Source organism: Onychomys torridus, chromosome 13 (genome assembly GCF_903995425.1).
Source record: "Onychomys torridus chromosome 13, mOncTor1.1, whole genome shotgun sequence".
Lineage (NCBI taxonomy): Eukaryota > Metazoa > Chordata > Mammalia > Rodentia > Cricetidae > Onychomys > Onychomys torridus.
In genome coordinates this window covers 19,792,453-19,807,738 of record NC_050455.1, presented here as the reverse complement: position 1 = coordinate 19,807,738, position 15,286 = coordinate 19,792,453, and positions in this window count along the sequence as shown.

The following is a 15,286-nucleotide window of genomic DNA, read 5'->3' as shown; positions in this document are numbered from 1 at the left end:
ACCTTACCCTTTCCAGTTTATCCTTCACTTTCTAGAGATCTGTTCATATGATTTCATCTCTCTCTCTCTCTCTCTCTCTCTCTCTCTCTCTCTCTCTCACACACACACACACACACACACACACACACACACACACACACACAATTTTATGTGGTCATACAAGGGATAGTTATGGTATGTGTAGGTATAATTACGACCTGGTTATTACTGCCATTTGAAAATTAATCACAACATTAGGAGATAACGATTGCGTGTCAAGCTGACAAGGGGTGGATTGTGATGGTTGTTCTTGTCATCAACTTGATGACATCTAGAATTAACTAAAACCCCAAAATAAAGTGGGACAACTGTGAGGGACTTTTGCTTAATTTGAAATGGTGATTTCCACTCCTAATCTGGACCTTAGGTGGGAAGGCCCACTTCTAATTTAGGCCACATCTTTTGCTGGAAGCTTATAGAAGTCCACAAACGAAGGAAGCTTCTCTCTGCCTGCTTGCTTTCCCCTTGTTAGCACACCCATTCCTTCAGTGGTATTAGAACTTACTTCTTTGGGATTCTGGCATATACTGAAGACCAGCTGAGATAGTCAACCTTGTAGACTGAACAGGAATCTTGGACCTTCTGTTCATGGGCAGTTGTTGTTGGATTATCTGGATCACAGCCTGTAAGTCATTCTAATAAATCCCTTTTCTATATACACAGAGAGATTCATTTTATAAGTTCTGTTACTCTTGAGAGCCCTAATATGGGTGTGTGATCTAGGATCCACAAATGAGAGATAATGTCTAAATTAATTTGCTTAATAAGACAATCTCCAGTTGCATCCACTTTCCTGCAACTGGTATAATATCTTTATGGCTGAATAAATTTCAATTATGTGCTACATCTTCTTCATCCTATCCTTTATTGACAGATGTCGTCATGTACCTTCAGGTGTGTGCTCAGGAGTGGTATAGCTTGGACACTCAGTAATTCTAATTTTACTTGATAAACCTCCCTACTGGTTTCCTCAGTGGCTTGCTCACTACAGTTTCCCACTAGAAGTGTACAGCGGTTCCCTTTCTGCATATTCTTCCCAGACTTTGTTACTTGTTGTCTTAATGTTGTTCATTCTGACTTGAGTGAGATGGAATCTCAGGGTGTTTTTCATTTGCATTTCTCTGATGGCCAGTGAGGTGGACCATTTTTAAAAAATGTTTATTTGCAGTTCATCTTTCTCATTATTAACCCATTTAATAATTGGGTTGTCTGATTTCTTGGAATTTAGTTTTTTTAGAGTTCTTAACATAGTCTTGGTATTAATCCTCTCTCAGATATGTAGTTAGCAAAGATTTTCTCCCATTCTATCATCTGTCCCTTCACTTGATAGGCAGTTTCCTTTGCTGTGCTTATTAATTTTATATAACCCCATTTATTAATTGTTAATCTTATTTCCTAAGCTATTTGAGTCCTCTTCAGAAACTCTGTGTCTATGTCTACATCTTAAAGACTGTTCCTACTTTTTCTCAAATAGTTTAAAAGTTTCAGGTCTTACACTAGTAGTTTAGATCCTTTTAGAATTGATTTTTGTAAGGGGTTGAGAGACAGGAATGGAATTTCTTTCTATTGTCTGCTGACAGCCAGTTTCCCCAGCACTATTTGTTTTCAAGGTTCTTGTTTCTTCAGCTTCTGTTTTGGACAACTTTGTAAAAAAATATGGAGACTGTAGCTGTGTGTGCTTACGTCTGGTTCCACTGTTTTATCCATTGACATCACATCCGTTTTTTGTCACTGTAACTCTCTAGTGCACCATGTATTTGGGTCCAAGGATTCCTTCCTAATTGTTCTCCTCAATCCAGCCTCTATCTGTCTTGTTGTGTGACATTTTGTTTGTGTTCTGACAAAGAAAGCTTGCCTGGAGATCAGAGGGCAGAGCTAGCCACTAGTTAGCCATAGAGGCCAGGCAGTGTTGGCACACACCTTTAATCCCAGCACATGGGAGATAGAGACAAGAATATAAGTCAGGTTGAGACAGGATCTCGGCCCCCATTTCAGTCTGAGGATTTGTAGAGGTAAGAAGTCTCCAGTGGTTGCTGTTCTGCTTCTCTGATCTTTCAGGTTATTACCCTCCCTCCCCCATATTTGACTCCTGGTTTTTACTGATAAGACTAATTAGGATCACACTTCACTATCTGGTGCTTTTTGTGCTAAGTTCATATACATTTTAAGATTTTTTTTTCTATTTCTGTGAAGCATGCCATTGGAGTTGTGATGGTGATGACACTGGATCTGAGGATAGTTTTTGATAAGAGACATTTTCACAATATTAATTCTGCTGATCCATGAGCGTGGGAAGACTTTGTGTCTTCTAGTGTCTTCTTTAATTTCTTCCTTTCTTCAATGTTTCAATGTTTTTCACTGTAGACATCTCCCACTTCCTTAGTTAGGTTTATTCAAAGGTATTTTTTCCAGCTGAATGTCTACTATCTAATTTTAAAACATGTAAAATGCCTTCCTTGCCTTAACAGTTATAAAATTTACATTCTCATAATTAATATAGAAGGTCATGTTTTAATCTTTTCTGCAGTTCACCCATCTCACATCTATGATAATGTAGTTCTGCCATTCAAATAGATTCTATTTAAATCAAACAGTTTTTTGAGTTGTTGTGATTATTTTCCTGTGTCTTTCTCAGGATGTTTTTTGAGTTGTTGTGAATGGGATTATTTTCCTGTGTCTTCCTTGGGGCATTTCCTTCTGGTATATGGAGGCCAACAGTCCTTGTGTGTGGATTTGTATCCTCCAATTTTACTGCAAGTGTTTAATCAGTCCTCAACATTTTTTGGTATGGTCTTTAGGGTCTCTTATGCATAGGATTGTATTGTTTGCAAATAAGAATATGTAATCATATGTTTTTGTGTGCAAACTAGCTTCTAATAAAAACTAAGCCTAATTCCTAATTTCAAATATATGTCCACTTGTAGGCAAGAAGCAGGTCAGATGTTCTTAAAGCAAGCTCCTCCAGGGGCAACAGTCATTTTCCCTTCAATTTTCCTGTTTCTTAGCTTCTCGTTTCCTTGGTGGGTAGACAGATGGTATGATATGGGGCTACTACTGGACCAGTAAGAATGGCTGTTAATGAATGTCCTTACTACGCCTACCACCATTTACAAACAACACAGTTTCTCTCAGCTTTTCCCCACTTTTTTCTTTAACCTATAAATAATAGGGGTCTTATCTCTCTGACAGGGGAGTTACAAATTGACTATAGGAACATCTGGCATTTGTAGACAGAATCTCTCTCTGTGTCAGACAATGTTAGATGCTTTACATGAATTATCTTTTAGTCTTCCCAGAACCCCATGATCATTGTTTGCACAAAGGGATAGATCCAGGCTTTGCGAGACTGGGGTAATTTCCTGTGGTCACACAGCTGAAAAATGCTAGAGCCCAGGTTTAAATTTAGAATATTTTATTTAGAACTCATGTGTGTAATTACCATGCTAGACTATGAGGCACAAATGAGATGGCATGTAACCTGTAAGATGCAACTTACATTGAGAAGGTGGAGGATACCTACAGGCTTTACTTTGCTTATCTATAATATCCTCCAATACATTGCATGTAACAGGATCATAACAATCGGCAGTGATAATTTTGTTTTCTTTAAAGCAGAGGCCTTTTAAAGACTGTGTTTAGTAGTATATAACAAGTTCTAAGTAGGGATCACACTCAGAAGCTTAGAGCAGTAGTAGTATAAGTCAGACACTGAGGATGTTCTTGAAACTTCCAGTCAATTGTGGGACTCCAATATCTTCTCTAGGCCGCAGACACAGGGCACGTATATGGTATAAAGTTCTGGCTCTTTATTATAGCTGGTAGTCTATGGGATAATATCTTCTATTTAGGCTTTCATCTCTGTAGATTATTTATCAGAAACTGGTCAAGTAAGAAAGACTGACTTTCTTTAAATATACTTTTGGAATTTGAAAAAAAAATTGTGTAGCAGGAATCTTAACAGTTCTTATTAATAAAATCAAACCTGAGGCCAGTTATTGGGGTGAATGTTGCATGATCAGAGAAGCGGAACAAGCCACAGCTACCTCACCTCACCAGTTCCTTAGCTGATCCTGTTTTCTCAGACTGGAAGCCTCTGAGTCCTCATCCAAATGGATCTCAGCTGAACTATTGCTAGAAGCCTAAAAGCTTAACCACCAAATGCTTAACCAGCCAAATGCTTCTAGTTTCTGGTCTTCACGCCTTATATATCTTTCTGTTTTTGCCATCACTCCCTGGGATTAAAGGCGAGTGTCACCAAGCCTGGCTGTTTCCAATGTGGCCTTGAACTCCCAGAGATCCGGAAGGATTTCTGCCTCTGGAATGCTAGGATTAAAGGAGTGTGCTACCACTGCCTAACCTCTATGTTTAATATTGTGGCTGTTCTGTCTCTGACCCCAGATAAGTTTATTATGGTGCACAATATTTTGGGGAACACAATATCACCACAAAAATGTTTCTTAGAATTCTGGAACTTCATAAGGACTTTACCATTAATTGAGCAAGTGAAGGGCAGAATAAAGCAATGGTGGGTGACTGAGTCTATAACCGTGGCTTATATAAACAGGATGAGGAGTTATAGAAGCACAGTTACCAGAGGCCAAGACAATCTAAAATACCCCACATCTGTGGTAGGTGCTTAATATATGTTCATTGAGAAAATGAACAGATAGATAGGCAGCTCAGAAAGGACAGCCCTGAACTCTATTAGTCTGTACATCTTGCTGTGGTTTAGAAAAAATTTATTTAATCTTTGGGACTCAGTTTTCTCTTTTGCAAATGCATAAAGGAACACCAACCTTAGCACCTTCTAAAGTGAATAGTAATAAATAAAATAAATGCTTACAAAGTAAAACAAAACAAAATGTTGTGGGAAAGTCTTTGTAAGTGGAGAATGGTATATAATTTTGAGTTATTTTTATTTTCTTATATTTATAACATGAAAAAATATTTAAAAATAATTTCTCAAAACTATGACATCAAGGTAAATGAAAAATATATAATAAAAGGAACTTACACCTGGGGGGTGGTTTCAGGCCAAAGTACTTCTTGGCTGAGGACCAGAAGAAGAACATTTGTTCTTTAAGAAGAAGCCCACCTCCTGCTGCTGTGGCTCAGTCAGATAAGCCAGGATCAAGCTTGACCCCACATCTATACAAGATACAGTGAGAGATGTTCTTCAATTTGGCAATAAAGGTCTTGCTAAGAACAGGGTTAGAAATGTCACTTTTCGAAGCAAAGTAGAATTACAGGTGTAGGTTGGTGGTAAAGCACTTACCTGACACTCATGAGAGGGTCTGGGTTCAACCTACAGCATTTGAAAAATAAGAACCCCACAGTCCCAACCAACAACCATAACAAGACAAAGAGGCAAAGTGTATGGTGGGCTGGAGAGATGGCTCAGTGGGCAGGGTGGTTGCTGCCAAACACCATTACTAGAGTTGGATTGCCTGGATCCACAGAGACCACATGGCTGAAGGTGAGACAAGGAAAAAACTGATTCTTTTGTCCTCTACATGCCACAGCATGGCATGTGTTAGCATGTGTGTGCATGCACATGTGCCTGCACATACATGCACGCACAGACACACACAGACACACACACACACACACACACACACACACACACACACACACACACACACACACACACACACACACACACACACACACACACACACACACACACACACTTACATACACACATGCCACCTTCATGAAATAAATAAGTGTGATAAGATGTTTAAAAAAATGTAAAGGAATAATAATGACCTAAAATCAACATTAGGGTTTAAGAAAGATTATAAAAAGAATGCTATATCAGTTTTTTTCCCTCTGTGTAATTACACAAATGTATTATGAGTTGCAATTATTCTTTTCAATATGTTAGAACAGTGAGATGAATCTTATTTAACCCTGATTCTTGTCCTTCATCCTCAAGACCTGAGGGAAGGACCACTGTCAATCTTGTCTACATCCTCGGTTTAGTTTTGAAAGTTATTTTTGTGCTTTTCCGTTGCTTGTCTTTTTCACAGAAAGAAGGAACAGGAAGTTGGGTGGAGGGTATGAGTATGGGGGAGGGGAAAGAGTGTGATCAAAATATATTGTATGCACAACCTAAGAAATAAAAATATTAAAATTGTTGTCTATATCTTCAATTTAATATTCACATAAAGTATGACAGTACTACATGCACTTGAATTTTATTTTTTCCTCTCACTGGTTTACATTTTACTCCTAGCTGGTAAAAACATAAATATTAGTTAATTTCTTTTAATTAGATAATCAATCACCTATTAAAAATTCATTTTAAAGCTGAGTTTGCTTTATTTGTATCTTTAACAGGCTCATCACTGTTGAAAAAAACGTAAAAGAATGCAGGAAGCCTAGTACCCAGACATGCTACCTCTCAGTTCCAACAAGAGCTGCACAGCCCGAGGAAAGGAAGAATACAGACACACGGGGCCTCCGTCAATGTGAAAAGAGCTGTAGTAGTGGTCTGCTTCTGGGAGCCCCTGCCCTCCTGACCTAGAGAAACAGATTCTGCCTCTGAATCCAAATGGGCAGGGTTTGACCCAGAGCATCTTCCTCAAGAGTATTGTTATTTATTGATTTTTTAAACAACCCTTTAAACATGAGGGTGCTAATTGATGTAGAAGTTATATGTCATGTTTGGGTTGCCTATGGTTTCCATAGATTAAAGGCTACTGGCAATTCTCCTTCCTCTGAAAGGCTGGTGCTGGATTCTTACCCCCTGAAGGAGGCTCTGGCTCTGCTGACTCAAGAAGCCTTCAGCTTTTGATTTGGAGATATTGGATATTGACCCATGACTCACACAGAGTTACGGGCCTGCTTTCTTGGAGGCAGGGAACTAGGCCCTGGCTTTGCCTACAGCGTGTGTATCCCTCCTTTCAGTTTCTGTTAAGTCTCAGCCTGTAAATGTCAATTTCATTTTGTAAAGGCCAGGCAGTTGTCAGTTCTTCTAGGGGATTCTGGGAGAAACAGTTTAGGACAATGCCTTTAGCAATACCAACACTTCACTTTCACAGCATTCCACTGTGGTGCTCGGACTTCAGTTCTTCCCTGCTTCCTTGTCCCAGCCTCATCAACCTGCCATCATCAATGAGCCTATCAGCTCTGTATTGGGTTGGCATAAGAAACAAACCCAGTTTCAAACTACTCAAATGTCTGGCAGATCTACCAAAGAATATTAGTCTCTTCTTTATGAGAAAATGGTCTCAAAATGTAATCCTCGCTGACTACGTAATGAGCTTGCCAAAGAGTAGTGATTTTTGATCATTTTATGATGAGAGAGAAATCCTGCTTAATTTAAATTTTTAGTATAATGTCTAATCCAGTTATCTCCCTTTAATTCTGACTGTGTGGCAAGATCCCAAGCAGAGATGAGGTTCCTGCAGCTCTGTTTATCACCCTCAGATTTTCTGGTGTGCCAAGGTCAATTTCTGTGAATGGGATAGCAGTCTCCTGGAGAAAAGGATGCTAAAGTCCAGAAGAACTAAGCACGATCAATTTAAGCTGGCATTAAAACCATGTGGTTGGGATGATGTCCACAAGACAGAAAAGCTGGTTCTACTCAGATCTCTGAATAGAGAAGGCATGAGAATCCTAGGTTTGAAACTTTATATGGTTAGACCTAGACAGAGAAAGGAAGAGAAACACAGGGGCTTCCTTCCATCTCAGACTCTTTCCTTTATCAATCCAAGCATTTTGTCACTCTTATCTACTGAGCCAATGAAAGTGCCTAATGAGAGGTGTAGGAAATGGAAGGGTGGCCACAGATACTCTTACCCTTATCAATCAAGATGCTGGGCAGGTAGTACAAAGATACCCCCACCCCGTGCCCCCAGTCCAGACATGGCCACAGTGCTCAACCAAGAGGAATGTTGTGGATCTTGTGATGGGATACAGCTGAAGCATTCTGGATGCCTCCTGATGCCATGGAACCCAGGAAAGCAGCAATACCTTCTGAGAGTAGATTGGGATGTAAAGCCTAAGTAACAGCACTGGCCTATTCAGGTAGGTAGAGAGAAGCATTCAGCATCATCAGAGACTAACTCTTATCTGAAGCCAGCGGCCAAGCCTGACAGTACCTAAAGGCTGTGGAGGACTCTATGGCCTATATTACCCCCAAGAGACCTCCAACAGTAAGGAGGGCAGTGCTGGAATCCATAGTTATGTGCTAGGAGTACCTCCAGGTCCTACAACTTAGAATGTCTTACTGCTCTTTAAATTTTATCAATGATACCTACTCCTTTCTTACTGTTATTTAATCAGTGGAGGACACATGAGCTAAGCTGTCATGTGGAAGCTGCAGTTGGATCTTGGGTGGATTTATTCTCTGCAGGTACCTGGGTCTAGGAACTGCCATATAGGCTATCAGCAGCCATATGTCCTGAGGAGGGAGGGAGGGAGGTACAGAGAGATGGAATGCTAAGACAGAGGCACAGGCAGGATCACACACAACTCAAACCTTGGACTCTGTCTCCCAGCATATTTCTTAAATCCCATAATATAGAATGAAACAGATTGATCTGACTGTTGCCATTTATAGCTAGAAAGAGCAGTTCCAAATTCTGATAGATTTGAATTCAGCTGGGGAATTGTGACAGATCCCCAGAGAAAGGATGCAAACTCTCATCTGTAATGACAAATGGTTCTAGAACCAAGAACAGGGTGGAGTATGGCAGTGAAAGTCTAGACTAGGAGCAAACTCTTAAGAGAACTTACACCCAGGGAAGGAAGCTAGGCTTGGGTGAGAAACTGGAAATGCTTGTCTAGTACCACTCTCCATCCTGGATGACCTTGGCAGTGGAGTTCAGCCGAGTGTGTGCTGGGGGGTGGTCCAGAGAGTCAAGAGGCCAACAGTAAGAAGACAGGAACAAGGCTGTGTGATACACCGTGGGCATCAGAAATGGCAAATCTGAATACTCAAGGGGTGCTTTTAGAGATTCAGTGAGCAACAAAACCAGTCACAGGGGTCCTTCACCCACGGCTTTGACTAATGGCAACATAATTACATTTTCAACCATTTTATGAGTAGCCCAAGGCACTGAGATATCTTTTTTTTTTGTTCCAGCTGTAGGAGCAAACCTACTCAAGATACAATACAGCACCAGCTTTTCCAGAACCAGAGCATGTGATTAAAAGGTGCAATTATATTTTCAGATAGGCTTAGTTAATGCAGATGATATTTTAAAAGGCACAGTTTCTAGAATTCAAAGTTACGAAGAGTAAGCATAAGCATAATGACACTTTATTTCTTGGCAATACTTTTGCTTTCTTTGCATTGCAAAATTCCAGTTTTAATGAACATCTCATTTAATCCTTCCAGTAATCCTTTAGGGAAGGGTGGATGGAGTGTTTTGTTTTTCGTATTTTGTACGTGAACTCACAGAAAATTTGAATGACTTGGCAGAAGTTACTGAGCAAGTTCCTGCTAGCGTCACCAGCTGGGATTCTCTCTAGAGCAAGGAGAAACACCATCTAACTTGTGTTCTCTATGGCCCACAATTGACCTTTGGCTTCCCTGGTTCACACAGCAGTGCTTCAAGGCACACGTTATTCCCTCTTAAAGATCAGGAAACTGGGTGAGGAAAGGTGCTCAGTCTATGAAATGATTGCTCACAAGCACAATGACCCCACATTCATTTCTAGAACCCCGATCAAACTGTCTAGATAGCATGGTGGTAGATTCTTGGAGTCCCAGTGCTAGGATTGGAGGCATGTGGATCCCTGGAGCTCACTGGCTAGACAGCCTATGCTACATTGCACACTCAGGTCAATGAGTAAGGTGAATGGCTTTTGAAGATCCACACCTGAGGTTTGGCCTGTATACATACATAAGCATACATATAAATATGCACTGACTCCTATGCATAAGAGTGCTCACACATAAGACCAATAAATTGAGAATCAATGAATGGTAATTTATTATTTCTCATCTATTTAGGATACACACTTGGATGAACCTGTATCAATACCTGGAAAGCTACCACCCACCTACAGTCTTAAGCTTCTTCGGTTTTCTCAGTTTTGTGGATATGTTCTAGAAGGGTCTGGGATAATGTGGAAGCTGGACAGGAATTTGGTGGAGGAGAGCTGGATGTGAGAAACACCACTGGGTTCAAGTTTATAGGGGAGAGTGGCAGGAAAGGGAGAGCACACATGCTCTGAACAAATTCAGGAGATGAGAAGAGGTAGGGGCACCTGGAGGTGGTTGGTGACCTCAGCCCATGCCTAGATGCAGCCAGAAGGATGGCTGGCTAGCGTATGTGCCCAGTTGTACCAGTCAGAGTGCACAAATGATTCCCCTGATGTGGGAAGGGCTTCAGCCCTGAAGCATGAACTGTGAATACCCTTTGCTCAGCATCCATCAAGTAAATGCTATTCTTTTCCTTGACAGAAAACACAAATTTCTGTGCTCAGAGCTATGGTGTAGCAGAAGGAACAGTTTACAGTATCCATCTTTACAATAATGGACTCCATCTTAAAAATGAGCATAGAGGAAAGACATACCTTAAGTGCTCAGTGACAATTTGGTCAGGCTTACTCCTGCCGCAGAGGTTCACTGGCAGGGAGGAAAGATTCCCTAGAAGGCAGAGGAGGGCTTGGGAACTTTGGAGAATCCACAAGGTCTTTAGATATCTGTGTTATGCAAACCCCAGAAAGGGCCCCATGGGGTCACACCTGAACTTTAGCTGTCTTCTACCACAAGCATACTTTGTTTTTCCCAATTATGATCCTAAACATGCTGAAAAGTACTCTGGTCACGGACAGTTTGTTCAGAAGCCAAAATGCCTCTGGAATAATACCGTGCTCAAGACAGAGGGTAAGGGTAAACAAAACCCCATTTTGTCTTGCAAATCGACAGCTCTGTTAAATGTTGGAGAAATCCCCTTGTTGGCCACCTTACACAGCTCTGATAAAAATGCATTTGCGGTACTCTGAGGGTCAAGAAATCACATCCTCCCAGGCCAAGGAGGTTAAGAGCAGCTCCCCAAATGTAGAATAAAACTCATTAAAATGGTCTTTTGGACAAGAGGAGACCATTTTGTTCTTTTCCCCAGCTCTGTCTTTTTATTATCGTAGACTAATGTTTGGTAAAACTAGAGACACAGTTGAAAGAGCACAATGTGCATTTGTATTAAACACAAAACGTGTGGTTAAGACAGGAGGAAAATGGGTGGTACACACCATCAGAAATACAGCAGAGGTGGAAGTCGGCTGAACGGAACATTCTTGACCAGTACATCACATATTAAAGTGCTATTTCAGCTAACAGCATTGATAGCAGACTTGCTGAAGGAAAATGTGCTTCAAGAGGGATGGCAACACCAATCCGCAAATCCCCCTTCCTGCCACATGCCACAGTGAAACCCAGCAGGAAATCCTTATTACAGCAAATAGGTGTGAGTCCAGAGGGAAAATTAAGTTGACAATTTACAGATTCCCTTTCCAGCATGAAAGGAGACAGGAAACTGGGTTGTTTATTTATTTATTTTTTAAATCCCAAGCCTGGTGCCTAGGACCCATTATTATAGCTGCTTGAGAACAGGGGTATAAGGAAAAAGCTCATTACTAACTGGAGTCACCTCTCAGAAATAAAGTCAGAAGGAAGTAACTTTAGCCAGACCAGCAATATTACAAAAATCTAATATTGAGAAGAGGCACAGATTGCTATTTGTGCACTGAGTCCCTACATTTGAGCATCTTGGGTTTGGTTATGGGACTTCTGATAACAATTGAGGGGGTAGGGTAGCCCAGAGTCTCTCTTCAGCTAACTGCAGGACTGTCGTGGTAGGAAATCCCCTCAGGAGCATCTGTCTTTGGTTTGTGAAGATCTAAGGCATCCTGGTATGGACTTTTTTTTATTTATATGAGCCTTGGTTGACCCTTTGACCAACTGAATGAACTCTGACTCTGTAGACCCAAGATGTGCCAAAGAGAAGCCAAACAAGTTATGATAGAATACAGTTTGATGTGAGTCTTCAGCTTACACTTTCAAGTTACAGTGGTGCGAATCCAGTAGAAACCGGAATTCAAACTTGGAACATGGATTTTCTTGTGGTGCTTGATTGATACTCTCTCCTTGACACAGGGTGGTGGTGTGAATACAGCTTGTGTCAGCCACGGAACATAAGGGTAAGCCATCTACAGTTTTTAATATACCTCGTTTCTAGTGGTTTGGAGTTATGGATTTCAATCATAATTCAAGATTTTCAACTTCCTTCCTTCCTTTCATCTAACTTTATTTCATAACTATTATCTCTCTATCGTCATCATCTGTCTAAGTGTGTGAGTACAGGTATGTGTGGTGTATGCATACATGTGCATGTAGGTGTGTACACTTTACAAAATGGGAAGAATTCAGAGGAGGACATCATGCATCCTGCTTTGTCACTCTTACCCCTTTGAGATAGTCTCTCACTGAATCCACAGCTAGGCGGGTAGCCAGCAAACTCCAGTGATCCTACTGTCTGGGCCTCACAGCTCTGGGGTTACACTGAGTAGACAGCCATTCTTAGCCTTTTGTTTGCTTTCTGGGATCCTAGCTCATGCTTGCACAGTTAGTGCTCTTACCCACTCAGTGATCTCTCCCATATCCTCAACTCTTTATTATGAATCAAGTTTTGCATTAGACAACTTAGCTCAAGCATGGAGTATTTAAGTGTTTTGACTACATCTAAGACAAGCTTGACCAATTATGATATTACACATGTTAGATACATGAGTCAAATTTCTAACTTCTATTATTTTCAACTCGTGACTGGGTTTGTCAACACAAAGCCCATTTTAAGTTCAGGAGCATCAGTTTTCTCAAGTTTTATGTTGTTTCTGAGAAGCAAAGTTGATCACAGACCAAAAGTGAATTGAATTTGAGTTATACACACTTGCATCTTCACACCATGTGCAGACAGCCAGCACTAAGTGGACTTAGTGGGTATATAAATATACGTATCGTGAGGATAGTGGGGGAGGGTGTAAAAGAAAGAGAGGGAGGAGTTAGAATGAATATGATCGAGAGATATTGTATACATGTATGAAATTATCGAAGAACATATTTAAAAAATGAAGAACAGAATCCACACTTTGGCCTGATTGGGAGAGGAAGGGAAACAGTGCAGGTCGGGCCAGGAGTGACAAGAGAGGGCAGTGGGGATGGGGGTCAAATATGAGCAGATGCATGTGTGTGAAAATGCCCAAACAGAAGCCATTTGTTGCAGTTACCTGTCGATCGGTGTGCTAAAATATTCTGACCCAAAGCGGCAGCGGCTTGGTTTGTGCTGTTTATCAAGCGCACCAGTGAACAGTATCCCCTTTAACTTCACCCAAGTCCTGTGGTGTTTGGAACACTAGCTCTCCAGCACATAACAATTGATCTGGACTGTCAACTTGATTAAACAGCAGTCAGAAGGGATTAGGAAGTCCCACCTCCGGGTGAGTCTGGAAGGCTATTTCCAGAGGTGATTGACTTAAGGCGAGCAGGGAATACACCCTGAATGTGAACAACAGCGTTGCATGTGAGCCTAGATGTAATAAAAAAGGGGGAACCAGAGGACTCAAATCAGGATGGGTATTGTCTTCTGCTTTTTGTCTACCACAGGGGGAAAATGCCCTTCTGCTACATGCTTCCAGCACCAAGGTGTCCTGAAAAGCAAAGGACCAGTCAACCGTGTGATGGACCCTCTGAAAACATGCACTGAATGATCCTCCCTCATTAAGTTATGGTATCAGGTACTTTGTTTTAATACGTAGTGGATACATTCAACAAGCTACCTCAAATCTTACTGCTAGTTAGTAGCAGGGTAGCAATTAGTTCCACACTGCCACGCTTCTGCCTTTTTCTTTTATACCACTACAACCCAGGTGTTTATGTGGAGGCTGAATGTTCTCACAATGCTGCCTAACATACTCAGTTCACTCTTCCATTCTTTTCTAGAAAAACACTCATTTAAGATGAGGTTGTTGTTTCCTCTCTGGTCTTGGTCTATCTTGGATGATCCTTTAATTCTGTTTTTGTTTTCCTCTGTCCCTGTGAGTGCACATGGGTTAATGTCTTTTACCCTCCTCTCTCTGTGAGTGTTGGACTGCCTGGCAGAGATGGCAGGAGATGTTTTCATGGACGATCAAGGACATAGATTCACTGGCTGTCAGCCTCGGGCAGGGACACAGACTTGTCTCCCACCAGCGGAGCAATGATGCATTTCCCCCAAATGTTCCAAGAATGGGCTGGAATGTGACTAGACAGGGACCGTGAGGCCTCATGAATGGTTTTGCAGGGTACCAGCCAGGAAACAAACACAACAGTCATTCTTGGATTAGCATGAAAATACTTCCAAAGGGGTCTCAAAGATAGCCTTTTGTCTGTTTTATAAAGGGGAAGAGATGAGGTGTGACAATTGGCCTGTTGGTTGGTAGTTTGTGCCAGGCAGAGGTCATCTATGAAGGGCACTAGACACCAAAAGAGAAGAAACAGACTAACACACTGAACTAATAACATTTCAGGAGAGGAAAAGTTATGTCTAAAGAAGATGATTCAAGGTAAAATAGAAAGGCAATTCATTCATATTTTAAAAGTATGCTGTTCTTTTTTCCCCCACAATGCAATAGGATGTAAAGGACATTTGTCATCAGTCAACTATGTATTCCAATCGTAGCCAAGATACTCTGTATTCTGGAATTCGGTTTTGGCTTTCATAAAATGATGCTGGTAACACTTTCTTTGCTCAGATGCTGAAATGATTAAATTAGATCAAAGACAGGTGGTTTGGAGAACTGGGTGCTGAGGATATGCAAAGTTCTATTGGGCCCTTATGCCTCAAGAAGAGAAGTCAGGCTCAGCATCATTTTTACTGATATGTCTTGCAGTTGCCAATTCTTCTAGGTTATGCATACTGAACCACATTTTAACAAATTAAATCATAAGCAAATCCACAACGCATTAATTAGGTACATGTGGAGATCAGTGGTTTTAAGGACAAATCACTGGGAGGCGATACCTCGCCTTCTCTAAGATACTCCTTTTCTCCTGACCATCCTCCAATCTCTTCTTTGTTCAAAGGCAATGTCTAAGAAGGTGCCTCTGCTACCATACTGGAAGCTTAGATGGCATCCATAACTGGTTGCTTTCTTTTTTCCCAGAAAATAAAGGGGGTGGGGAGGCGAACTCACTTCTCTGAACTTATCAATAAATTTTCAAAAACTTCAACTGAATGGTGAAACTTCCTGA